The 12,050-nt window shown below is 47.3% G+C and overlaps 1 long non-coding RNA gene across 1 annotated transcript; it reads right to left on the bottom strand.

Moving 5' to 3' along the window:
• Positions 1-3,745: 3,745 nt before the first annotated feature.
• On the bottom strand, positions 3,746-8,940 carry LOC146755798 (uncharacterized). The gene is made up of 5 exons (XR_014937891.1): positions 8,360-8,940; positions 6,590-7,835; positions 5,286-5,444; positions 4,878-5,020; positions 3,746-4,395 (listed from the first exon to the last, which is right to left on the bottom strand). It is a non-coding gene; the product is annotated as an uncharacterized LOC146755798 (long non-coding RNA).
• Between the last annotated feature and the right edge of the window lie 3,110 nt (positions 8,941-12,050).

The following is a 12,050-nucleotide window of genomic DNA, read 5'->3' as shown; positions in this document are numbered from 1 at the left end:
CAGATTCTACAGCAAACTACAGCATCTGCACTGCAAGAGCTCACTGAACCACCTGCAACAATGAAACACGGTTTTGGAGAGTGGGTTTGAAAACACACCTTTAGACAGCTGTCTCCCTGTAGCCAAAAGGAAACCAAGCAGCAAAAGAAGAGTCCAGCCTGAAACATGCCCATGCTACTAGCCCAGGTTTTTCACAGTCAATGCAGAATCCATCCTGTTCATGAGGTGACAAATGACCAGTGGGTCTCCCCTTGCTCCACCCCTTCTCCTTCAAAGCCAGAAAAAGAAAGAAAAAACAAGCTTCTGTACAGCTGCCGTTATTTCTGACAGCGAGTGTAATCACAGAATCATAGAATGGCCCGGGCTGGAAGGGACCTCAAGGATCATGAAGATCAATCGCCTCCCTGTCCCTGCTGGCCATCCCCTCTTCTGATGGAGCCCAGGGGACCATTTGCTCTCTGAGCTGCAAGAGCACGCTGATGGCTCACGTTCTGTTTTTCATCCACCAGGACCCCCAGGTCCTTCTCTGCGGGGCTTCTCTTAAGGACTGCTCCTCCCAGGCTGTACAGATGCCTGGGATTCCTCCAGCCCAAGTGCAAAACCTTGCACTTTGCTGTGTTCAACCTCATTAGATTCACCTAGGCCAACCTCTCGGTTGAGCTCCCTCTGAATGGCATCCCTTCCTTCCACTGCATCAGCCCCACCACTCAGCAAACAGCAGAGGGTGCACTCCATTGCATCATTGGTGTCACTGATAACCATGTAAAAAAGCACTGGTCCCAAGACAGACTCCTGGATGACACCACTTGTTATTGGCCTCCACCTGGACACAGAACCATGAATCACCACCCTCTGTCTGTGGCCTTTCAACCAATCCCTTATCCACCAGGTGGTCCACCTGTCAAATCCACATCCCTCCAGTTTAGAGATAAGGATGTGGTGGAGGGCCATGTAAAAGATCTTGCTCAAGTCCAGGTCAATGACATCAGTTTCCTTCCTTTTGTCCACAAATGCCGTCACTCCATCATAGAAGACCACCAGATTGGTTAGGCATGGCCTTCCCCTGCTAAAGCCACGCTGACTGTCTTGGATCACATGCTCATTCCTTATGTGATCAAGCATGTCTTTGAGGCGGATCTGTTCTTCACCATCTTCATCACAGTTTCATAGTTTCATAGTTTCGTGCGGGTTGGAAGGGACCTTAGAGATCATCGAGTCCATCCCCCGGAATTCGAGCCTCTGTGTAGCAGAGCGGCACTTCTACCACTTGCGCCACAGGGGGGATTCGAACTCCGGGCCCCAGTGTTGCAAGGCGGCGTCTTAAACCACTGCGCCACCGGGGCACACTACATTTGAATCAAATAATTGGTGTTGCTGTCACCAAGAAAACCTCTTTGTCTTCTACTCCTGCTGCACTACTGTGCTTTCACCAGAAGCAAAGGGAGAGGCCACCTCCTAGATCCAAATTTTAAGAAACCAACACCCAATAGGTGTCATCTGAAGTAAAATAGCAGAGAAATTAAGATGACTCTTTTGCATCCAGCTTGGATCACTCCCTCACTCAGGCACACCACCATCAGATCAAGGAGATGCTGCCTTCAGCTTAGAGACTGTATGGGAAATCACAGCTTGAACCTCTGATTAATCAGCTGAGGCAAGTGTTGGGCCAGCTGCGGGAGCACAGGTGAGAGTAATCTAGCTGTGCTCCCAGAAGGGGTGGACCTCGACTGCACCTCTTCTGAGACCTCACCTCATTTAAAGGCTGACCACCACTAAGGCAGAATCTCTTGGAGACTGCTCCCCAGTTGAGACTGCCTCAGCTTTCTGGTCAAGGCATCAACATTGGTCAGTTTTCCTTTGCTAATAATCTTTGACTATTTACCACCATCTTGGTTAACATCTTTTTACTAGCCACCCTTACAGAGACCATAAGGGCTTGGGCTTCCAAACTCTCAGCAAGCATTTGGATCAGACAGCTTCCTGCTGGGGAGCCCCCTGCATCACTGCTGCCTCCTTTCGTACTGGACCTGCAGATGCTTCAGAGCTCATTAGCATGGACTTCCTTCCTCCCCTCAGCAGCTGCTCCTGCACTCACCTTCATTCCTACTCAGATACCGGCCGCTTCCAGCACCAGCTGACCTGCAAGACACAGAAAGGAAAGGTGGGAGTCATGCAAACGCAGAAGCCCAAGGCTGCATCACCACCACGTATGGCAGCCTCGGGAAGTCAGCTGCAACTACATCCTTTGTCAGAATGGAAACAGGCACCGTCAATTAAGTGTGACCTCTGAACTCATTGCCACCATCAGAAATAGGCACTGAAATTGCTCACTTCACTGCAGCTGGTTACCTCCTGATTTTGGGTAAATGCGGACACTGTCTTGAGGGCTACCAGAAAAACGACATCAACTTCATTGTAGGTGGTTAAGCTTGGAAGCTGGACTTGAGCAAGAAAAGTTTCTCAGCTCAGAATCACAGAATTATCAAGGTTGGAGAAGACCTACAAAATCATGTGGTCCAACCATTACCAATACTTCCCGGATAAATCATACCTCTCAACACAACATCCAAATGTTTCTTGAGCACTCCCATGGTCGGTGACTCCACCACCTCCCTGGGCAGTGCTATCCAATGCCTGAATACCCTTTAGGGGAAGTAATATTTCCTAATGTCCAGCCTGAATCTTTCCTGGCACAGCTTAAAACCATTCCCTCTAGATCTATAACTGATCACACGAGAGAAGAGGCCAAACCCCAGCTCACTACAACCTCCCTTCAGGACGTTATAGAGAGTTATAAGGTCTCCCCTGAGCCTGCTCTTTTCCAAGCTGAACAATCCTAGTTCCCTCAGCTTCTCCTCGTAAGGTTTGTGCTCCAGACCCCTCACTACCTTCGTAGCTGAAGATGTTCCAGAACCGCAAGGTTTTCTTGCAGGGAGGGGCCCAAAACTGAATAGGTCAAACATCCTTCTCTCCATCATTGCTGTCACGTGGAAGGCTGTCCTTGGAACTGCAGTGACTCATGCATCCTAACTGCACTCCATTGATGGAAGCACAACGTGCATCATTGCAACTTGCTGGTGGGTTCCTGTATTGGCAAGGGATCGATTCACCTGGAAAGAGCAGATACACAGCAGTTAGTGTAAACTTTCACTGTCCAAGGAGGCAAAGGCTTGGTGCTGCCTGTCAAGCAGGTTTCAAGCAGCTTGTGAGCCTCATCTGGGAAAGACAGGAGTCAACCAAAGATGTCAGGCACAGGCTTGAATGCCAGAAGGAGGTACAAGCCCACTGAAAGCATGAATTCTACCTGTGTTGCTGACAAGCAGTGTTTTGAAAGCTGGATTTGCACCCTTACCTGCCAGGACCAAGACTTCTACTTCAGAGGGCTCCCTGGCACTGCTCTGCAGTTGGTGTTTGGCCACAGGGGATGGTTTGCCCAGGCAGAAGCAGGAACGCCAACTGCCAGCAGGTGACTCTGCCCTCTTACTGGGAGAACTCATTCTGCAGAGAAAACAGAGCATGCTGTCAGTCGTGGTGCAGGGTGAGGGAAGAGCTGCACCGAGCCCTTGCCAATAGTTGCCTGTTCCCGCCACTGCCTGCTTTCTGCTGAAACACAGCCTAGAAACACCCTCTGTTTCAAACAGCAGAGGATGCTTCCATTCCTACAGCTCAGCCCTCAAGTCCTGCTGGCTACATTCCTCTCAATGATTTCAAGCAAGATTCGGAGCATGTGAGCAAAGGCTCCACAGCCGGACAGGAAAGGAGCTGGCAGGCGTAACTGCTTTCTGAGGAACCGTACAGTTATAAGGGAAGCTCAAAAGCATCCCTGACTCTTACGTTAACACCTCCTCGGCCTCAGCTCACTGCCACCTTTAATTTCTAGTGCCAGCAAGTCTGACCAACAGCTCTGCTTACAGGAGAAGCACAATTGGTTTCAGGCACATGGCCCTGAAATCTGGAAAACCCCAAGATTTCCATGTACAGCCAGCACAGAACAGGATAGACGCCAGCATGGCTTTCTGCATCTTGTGACTGCCTGCCCAACCAGGAAGGAAAGGCACCTTGTGTGGCTCCACTGAGGCCATAGGGCAACTGTGTGTTAGTTGAATCCTCAAAGATATAATGGACAAAAAATAAACCAATAAAAATCATCCGAACAATGATGGTAGGGGCTGGAAAGGGAATTCCTCTTTCTTTATCTTTCAGATGGAAAATCAATGATTGCATTGAAGTTCCTCAGTACAGCTGCAGGCCCTTCCTCCACTTGTATCTTGCTGCTCCGTGTTGCAACAGGAGAGCTGCTCTGGCCTCTCCTCTCAGCCTGTGCCTCCTGCACGGTGAGCAGCTTTGTGGATGGAGAGACCCACACAGACTTGGGCCCAGGCAGAGAACTGTGCCCTGCAAGGGAAAAACACAGGTGAGACGGCGGAGGAAGCAACAGCACAGCCATCCCAGTTCTGCATATCTCTCAGAATTGCTCATCCAAGCCACTGGAAGAAGAGGAGCTCAAAATAACCGTGTGCTCAGTGGTATGCTCGTGGCAAAGGACACAGCCACAATTAAGAGCAGCTCACTGTATCAAAAACAGGCAAACAAAAATCCTAGAAAAACTAGGGGGCTGGGATTCCAGAAAGCTTTGCTGCCACATTTCAATCAAGCTTCACCTGCTGGCAAAAAATCTTAACAGCAGTGATGGTTTTCTCCAAGTAAGGCTTGTGTTTGGACACACTAAGGATCCAGGAATGGGGCACCATATTCTAACCTAAGCCCAGAAGCCTGCTGTCTCCTCGACAGTAATAGAATTTTCAAAGGTCTTGGAGAAGACCTGGATTGGATCAAGGTGCCAGATCAAGATCAAGCTAATGGAGGAAGACACTCACCTGCTCACTCTCCCACGACTGGTGTGGATTCGGAGCAGAAGATGACATCTGTGTGGCTGATGAGGAATTCCACCACAGCTGACTGAGTCTGCAGCTCCATGCAGGCAGCTTCAATGGCGCAGGAAGATTGGCTCTGCTGGGATCTGAAGAAAAGGCAGATCTTACAAGTCATTTCCCCAAGGTCATTTCCCCAAGTCTGAATTTCTGTAGCCAAAAACTGTCAGGTTGGGCTCTGGAGACTTCCGCAGTGGGCAAACAGCGATGCCACTGACGAAATTATCCTGGATCATCAGGGACACAGCTGTCCCAGCTAAACAAGTGAGTAGAAACTGTCATCTAGAAATTGTGCCCCTGGGGTTGGGGGAGAGCAGAACTAAGCATCGTGTTGAAATGGAAAAAGAAGTTTACCTTAAGAGGTTTGGAGCCCACTCTATCGCTAAGTTCTTCACGTGCATGTTTATCACCGAGCAGATCCCAGCCAGAGACACCAAGTGTCTTATTAAGTCCCATGGGGACAGTGCACTGGTGGTCAGCACTGAGGCAGACTTGATGACTTCCAAGAGGCATCTGGGGAACACAGAATCACAGAATGACCCGGGTTGGAAGGGACCTCAAGGATCATGAAGCTCCACTCCCTGCCTGGCAGGGCCACCTATCTTCCACATTTACTAGGCTGCCCAGGGCCACATCTAACCTGGCCTTGAACACCTCTACAGATGGGGGATCCACAACGTACCTGGGCAGCCTGTTCCAGGACCTCAGCACTCTCCTAGTAAAGAATCTCCCCCTACCACCCAACGTAAATCTTCCGTCTTTCAAATTAAAACCATTTCCCCTTGTCTTGCTATTATCAGCCCTTTCGAAGAGTTAACACCCCTCCTGATTATACACACAGCCTGTGCCATCAAGGCCAAGCAGTGCAAGCTCTGGGGGGCTTTACAGCCTGATTGCGCAGTGCAGCTCCTCGCAGCAGGCATTTGACTCCAAGTCCCCTTTGCTATTAACCCCATACTATCAATAGCAGGGGAACAGCAAAGGAAAGGGAATTCTCACAACCATTGTGAATAGCTTAAATAAGCACCTCCTGGCACCACCACAAGTGCCATCAAGTGAGAGGCAGGATGTGGCAAAGACATGCCTCATGGGGCTAACAGAAAGAAGACCTCAGAGCTGGGGCAATGCTGCAACCACTAGCCAGGACGCCCAGGGAACAGGTACGTGTCATTTCCAAGACACTGCCCTGAGCTTACCGAGAATTTGGCATAGAGATGCTTAGTCAGCAGAGGGCTCGGGAGCTCCCTGAAATACATCTTGCACAGGGAGCTCACGCTGTGAATGTCTCAGACACTGAGCTCGGGAACCTGCTCTGAATCGAATTCAAGGCTGCAGAGCAGGACACAGAATTGGGCAGAGGGCTTTGGGAAAGACGAAAACAAGTCCAAAGCCACACAAAATACAGTCAAGAAAAGGAAGGACCTCTGCAGAGCCTTCCATATGGTCTCACATCACAGCGAGAAGCAGGAGAGCTCTTGTGGCACAAAGCTTGGGGCAGGAGAAATCAAGGCTGCCTCTAAGATAGTGCTTGCAAAGAGACTTGTGCTCTAGATACCTCATACCTTCAGTGTTCTTCTTTGGACACATCTCAGGATTTCAGTGTCCTTCTTGCAGTGAGGGGCCAAGAACTGAACACAAAACTCAAGGTGAGGACTCACCAGTGCCAAGCATAGGGAGATGATTGATTCCCTGCTCCTGCGGGCTCCAACCTTCTGCATTCCAATTCCAATCTAAACCATTCCTGCTATGGTATTACTTGAATCCTCATTTAAGGCTGGACCTCAACAAGTCAACACATCAGAAATAACACAGTGTGCATCTGGAAGACGTGTCTCAAAGCCCAGAAAATCCAACTCAAAATCAAACTCTACCCTTGGTAGATTTACATCACGCTCTTTTCCTTGTGTGTGAGCAATACTTGCTCTTTTCAGATGGTACTATGAGCATGTGGCATCCCAAACACATAGTTAGCATCCATCCATATCATTAAGGCTCTCGTCAAGGCAGTTATTTCAGCCTTCTGAGGTGAAGTCCCCACGGCTGATGGTTGTGCTTCCATTCCCTGCTCAGTAGCAGTTACTGCATGTCCTGCCTTACAGCCTCCTTGTCTCACAAAACTGCAGCTGCTGGTAAATCAGGCGTCTTCTGCATCTTCTAAGGGTTCGTCCTTCAGCTCCGACCGACCGGCTGCAATGTGCAGCTTCAGTTGTTTCAAAGCAGTGATGTCATCCTGGTTCTCCACCAGGGGAGTTCCGCTAAGGAAAGATACTGGGCTGGCAATAGTAGTTACAATTATTTCTATATCACCCTGCTCTACCAGGATGGCCTGGTATTTCGGGAATCTTTGGGGTGAGAGCCAATGTCCACCTTTTGCCTCCAATACAGTAAACACTGCATGATATATTAAAACTGGTATTCTTTGGCCCACTGTAGATTTATAGGCTTCCTGAATATTGAGCACCAGTGCACCCTGGCTATCCCTTACTCACTTCAAGCTGTTTGAAGTTTACCATCAGTCCGTAGCTGTGTATCCATGGTCGGCACCCTCCTGTCATTCCTGGCAACGTATGGAGTTCCTTGGCAGTTTGCAGCTCAGGGGTTGAGCAGATGGCTTCTTTCTTGGCAGTCCTTAAGGTTCAAAGTCCAGCTGTCATCTCCTATCCCAAATATGTCACTTGCTGCTGAGTTAGTTGTGCTTTCTGTCAACCAAGAAACTCAGCAAACTCTCAGTCTATTGTACACAGTCCTTTTGTTTTGGTGGCATCCACATGCTCCAGTAAAGTTCCACCCTAGGATGGAGGATCCCAGGTCTCAGGCTCACGAGTTGACCAGTTCTCAACAATCATTTAGCTGTTCTCACAACCCTGGGTAACACTGTCCAGGTTCACTGAGTCTCTTCTTACTCTGTTAGGGAGAACAGATACACACAAATACTGGTATGCTATCATGAGGAATTCAGTAGGTTACATTTAATATAGAAGCATGTTGCAATCAAAAGCACGCTTAAATAAAAGCATACCCTTTTCTTTCACTCAAAATAATAGACCAGAAAAAAATAAAAACAAAACCCTCATCATGAATGTTAAAGAAATTATCTACTAGATCTCAATGGGAAGTAGAAGCACACGCTAGATTTAGGAGCACAGCACTTGTCTCATTATCTGAATGCATCTCAAGGCATGATCCTTGTGAAACTGTGAGAACTTCTATCATTAATAGACGAGTCTATCAGTGCCCTGATAGATGGTTAAACTGCTTGCAGTGCACTGTTAGATGTACAGGCTGGTGGCTGTATGTGCTGTGACCAAATAAACCCCACACAGAAATCTTTCAGAATATCAGGACCTACAAGGATTGCATTCATATTTAAAGTAAAAAATTCCTAAGCTACACATGTTCTAGGTTTTCATTTGTTAGATACAACATACCTTTGGAAGTAGGCGCCTGAAAGGGTATGCCTTCTACTTGCTTCTCTGTCTGACTCTTTGAAAAGAGCAGGAGCAGGAAATGCAAAGGGCAGCTCATTTCTTAACGCTGACTCTGCATCAACATTCTCTGTGTTTGCACGCTTCTTAGATGCCACTTTTCTTGTCACTGGAGTTGACAGTGTGAATTCCATATCACCCAGTTGAGTATCATGCCTCGAATGCTGCCAGAGATGGAACAAAAGGTTTTCTGATCACAGCCGGAGAAGTTACTGTCAAAGAAATTCTAACAGCTGAGAAGGTCAGACACAATGCTTATAAAAACATCATACACTACTTGTCTATTGAACAAAAGAGTTAAAACCTCTGATTCTTTCCTAGAATAAGTGCGTTTCTTATAGACTCTCAAATGCCATTTTTTATTTGTTCATGTCAATTCCCCATTTACGATTAACCCTCACCAGCTTATCTAAACATAACTATGAATTATCACTTGGTTTGGCTGCAAAATTTCAATCACTTCACTGTGGATTTTCTTGTCCAACACAGTAAGACTGAACTTCTTTCGGTACCTTAAAGGTCTGTGTACCTTTAGCCTAACTCCAGAATCTTATGAACTGTGCCTCATCGCTTCCCATTGTGTTTTAAAATCCTCACTGACTCCTTTACTTGTTCCCTTGCTTGCTGTTTCTGTGCAAACCAAACACTGGAGTTAGGATTCTCATTAAACCAACCATGGCCTACAGGTAGAAGGCACCAAAATTTATGCTTAACATACTTCTTTGCTCAATCTGTATCTCCCTTTGGTCAAGGTCCACTAGATACTTAAATATGGAGTAAGCACTAGATACAATGAGAAGCAGATTTCTGGATTAAGTGCTGTATTTTTTCTGTAAGAAACAAGCACTACATCTTCACACACCTGCTTTGTTCTCTGAGTATTTAGATCTAGTGGAGATTCTTCAAACACTGAAGCTACATCAGAAAATTCCATGGATCCAAACACATCTGGCACATGGCTACAGTCTGGCACATCTTCATATGTCAGAGCCTTTTCAGACTGAAATGTTCCATTGAGATTCTTTTGCAGAATTAAAAGGAAGATTTCATCAGAAGATTTCATCACTAAAATCTAAATAAGATTGCTTTGCAAGTTCCAAACTATGGCTAACAGCTAATGGAAGCCAATAGGCCAGCAGCAACAACTTTTATATTATGTTCTTAATACTGTAATTGTGGGTTTGACATTCATATCAAGAGCAGAAGGGAAATTACTCTTAGAGCTTCAAGTCATCTTTCACAGCCTGTGTCAACAAGAGCAGCACCTCACAGCCTTTGGTTTGAAGACCCAGACCACAAGGCAGCTAATGATTTTACACAGAAATCCAGAGTTCAAGTCATTGTTTACTTTAGGGCTGCAATTCTACTGAAAGCCTTCAAGTTCATCACACTGAATTATCACTGGCACAACACATAACTCCACGTTACATATGTGATCACAAGCAACCTGGCAACTTCAGACAATTCCCAAAGCACTCCACGTGTACTTCGCTACTAAAGTACAGAGAAAGGAATTAACATCAGAAATAGCTGCAGTCAAAACCATCTAAGAATCCAAGTCTCCAGGAAACAAGGAAAGCAAATCCTCTCCAGGACTGTGTTCTAAAAGGAAACAGATCAGAAAGGTGAGTTCTTCCCCCCTTTGACCACCCACTCATGTAACGTCCATGTCATTTCTAAGTATGCTGCCCAGACCAAGACTGAGGATGCTTCAGAAGAAGACCTTCCCTGCTAAGCCAAACAGAACAAGTAAGGTACCAAAATATGTAGAGCCAAACGAGGAAAGGTGCTCTAAGAAGGTAAGCATCACAAGAGACCAACAGGAATGCTTACACAATCCAAACAATGCACAATGTCTGTTCCACAAGCTGCCAAGAGGAATGTGTGCAGTACTCACAGCGCACCATGTACACTGCTTACTGCAGTCATACTACTTCGTAGGACCAGCCCAACTTAATAAAACATTTTAATGAGCAGTCCGAACTGTCTGGATCAGCACAGTTCACTTGGAAGGGACCTTCATAGATAAACCTGAAGAGGTGAGGCGACTGCACTATCTAAACCTTAAAGCATATAGGACCTTAAAGCATAAGCTTAAAGCACAGAAGCATGACCAGCAGGTCGAGGGAGGTGGTGCTGCCCCTCCACACTCCTCTCATTGAAACCCCATCTGGAGCACTGCACGCAGTTCTGGAGCCCTCAACACAAGAAGGACTTGGAGATGTTCAGGCAGGTCCAGAGGAGGGACATGAAGGTGATCAGAGAGGGCTGAAAGCACCTCTACTATGTGCACAGGCTGAGAGAGATGGGGCTCTTCAGCCTGGAGAAGACTCCAAGGAGACCTTAGAGTGGCCTTCCAGTATCTGAAGAGGGCCTACAGGGAAGGCTGGGGAGGGACTTTTTATAAGGGCAGGTAGCAACAGAATGAGGGGAAATGGCTTTACATGGGAAGAAGGTAGATTAGGATTGGATATTAGGAAGAAATGCTTTACTATGGGTGTGGTGAGACACTGGAGCAGGTTGCCCAGCAAGGCTCCAATATAATTGCTTTGCAAGTTCCAAACTATGGCTAACAGCTAATGGAAGTCACAGAATCACAGAATCACAGAATCGTAGGGGTTGGAAGGGACCTCTAGAGATCATCGAGTCCAACCCCTCTGCCAAAGCAGGCTCCCTACACCATGTCACACAGGTAGGTGTCCAGGCGGGTCTTAAATATCTCCAGAGAAGGAGACTCCACCACCTCCCTGGGCAGCCTGTTCCAGTGCTCCGTCACCCTCACTGTAAAGAAGTTCTTCCGCACATTTGTGCGGAACTTCCTATGCTGTACTTTCATCCCATTACCCCTAGTCCTATCCCCACGCACTACTGAAAAGAGACCAGACTCACCACTATGGCTCCCACACCTCAGGTATTTATAAACCTGGATCAAGTCCCCTCTCAGCCTTCTTTTCTCAAGGCTAAACAGACGCAGTTCCCTAAGTCTCTCCTAATTGGGGAGATGCTCCAGGCCCTTCACCATCTTAGTGGCCCTCCGCTGGACTCTTTCCAAGAGATCCCTGTCTTTTTGTACTGGGGAGCCCAGAACTGGAAACAATATTCCAGATGAGGCCTCACCACGGCAGAGTAGAGGGGGAGGATCACCTCCTTCGACCTGCTGGACACGCTCTTTTTAATACACCCCAGTATGCCATTGGCTTTTTTGGCTACAAGGGCACACTGCTGGCTCATGGTTAATCTGTTGTCCACCAGGACGCCCAGGTCCCTCTCAGCAGAGCTCCTCTCCAGCAGCTCTTCCCCCAGCCTGTACTGGTGCATGCAGTTATTTCTACCCAGGTGCAAGACTCTACACTTGCTTTTGTTAAACCTCATCCGGTTTCTTACTGCCCAGTCCTCAGTCCAGCAGAAAAAACTTTTATATTATGTTCTTAATATTCTAATTGTGGATTTGACGTTCATATCAAGAGCAGAAGGGAAATTACTCTTAGAGCTCAAGTCATCTTTCACAGCCTGTGTCAACAAGAGCAGCACCTCATAGCCTTTGGTTTGAAGAGCCGGACCACAAGCTAGGTAATGATTTTACACAGAATTCCAGAGTTCATGTCATTGTTTATGTTAGGGCTGCAATTCTACT

This window comes from Coturnix japonica, chromosome 30, assembly GCF_054131305.1.
Source record: "Coturnix japonica strain WE chromosome 30, WE-NBRP24, whole genome shotgun sequence".
NCBI lineage: Eukaryota > Metazoa > Chordata > Aves > Galliformes > Phasianidae > Coturnix > Coturnix japonica.
This window is presented reverse-complemented; position numbering and strand designations above follow the sequence as displayed.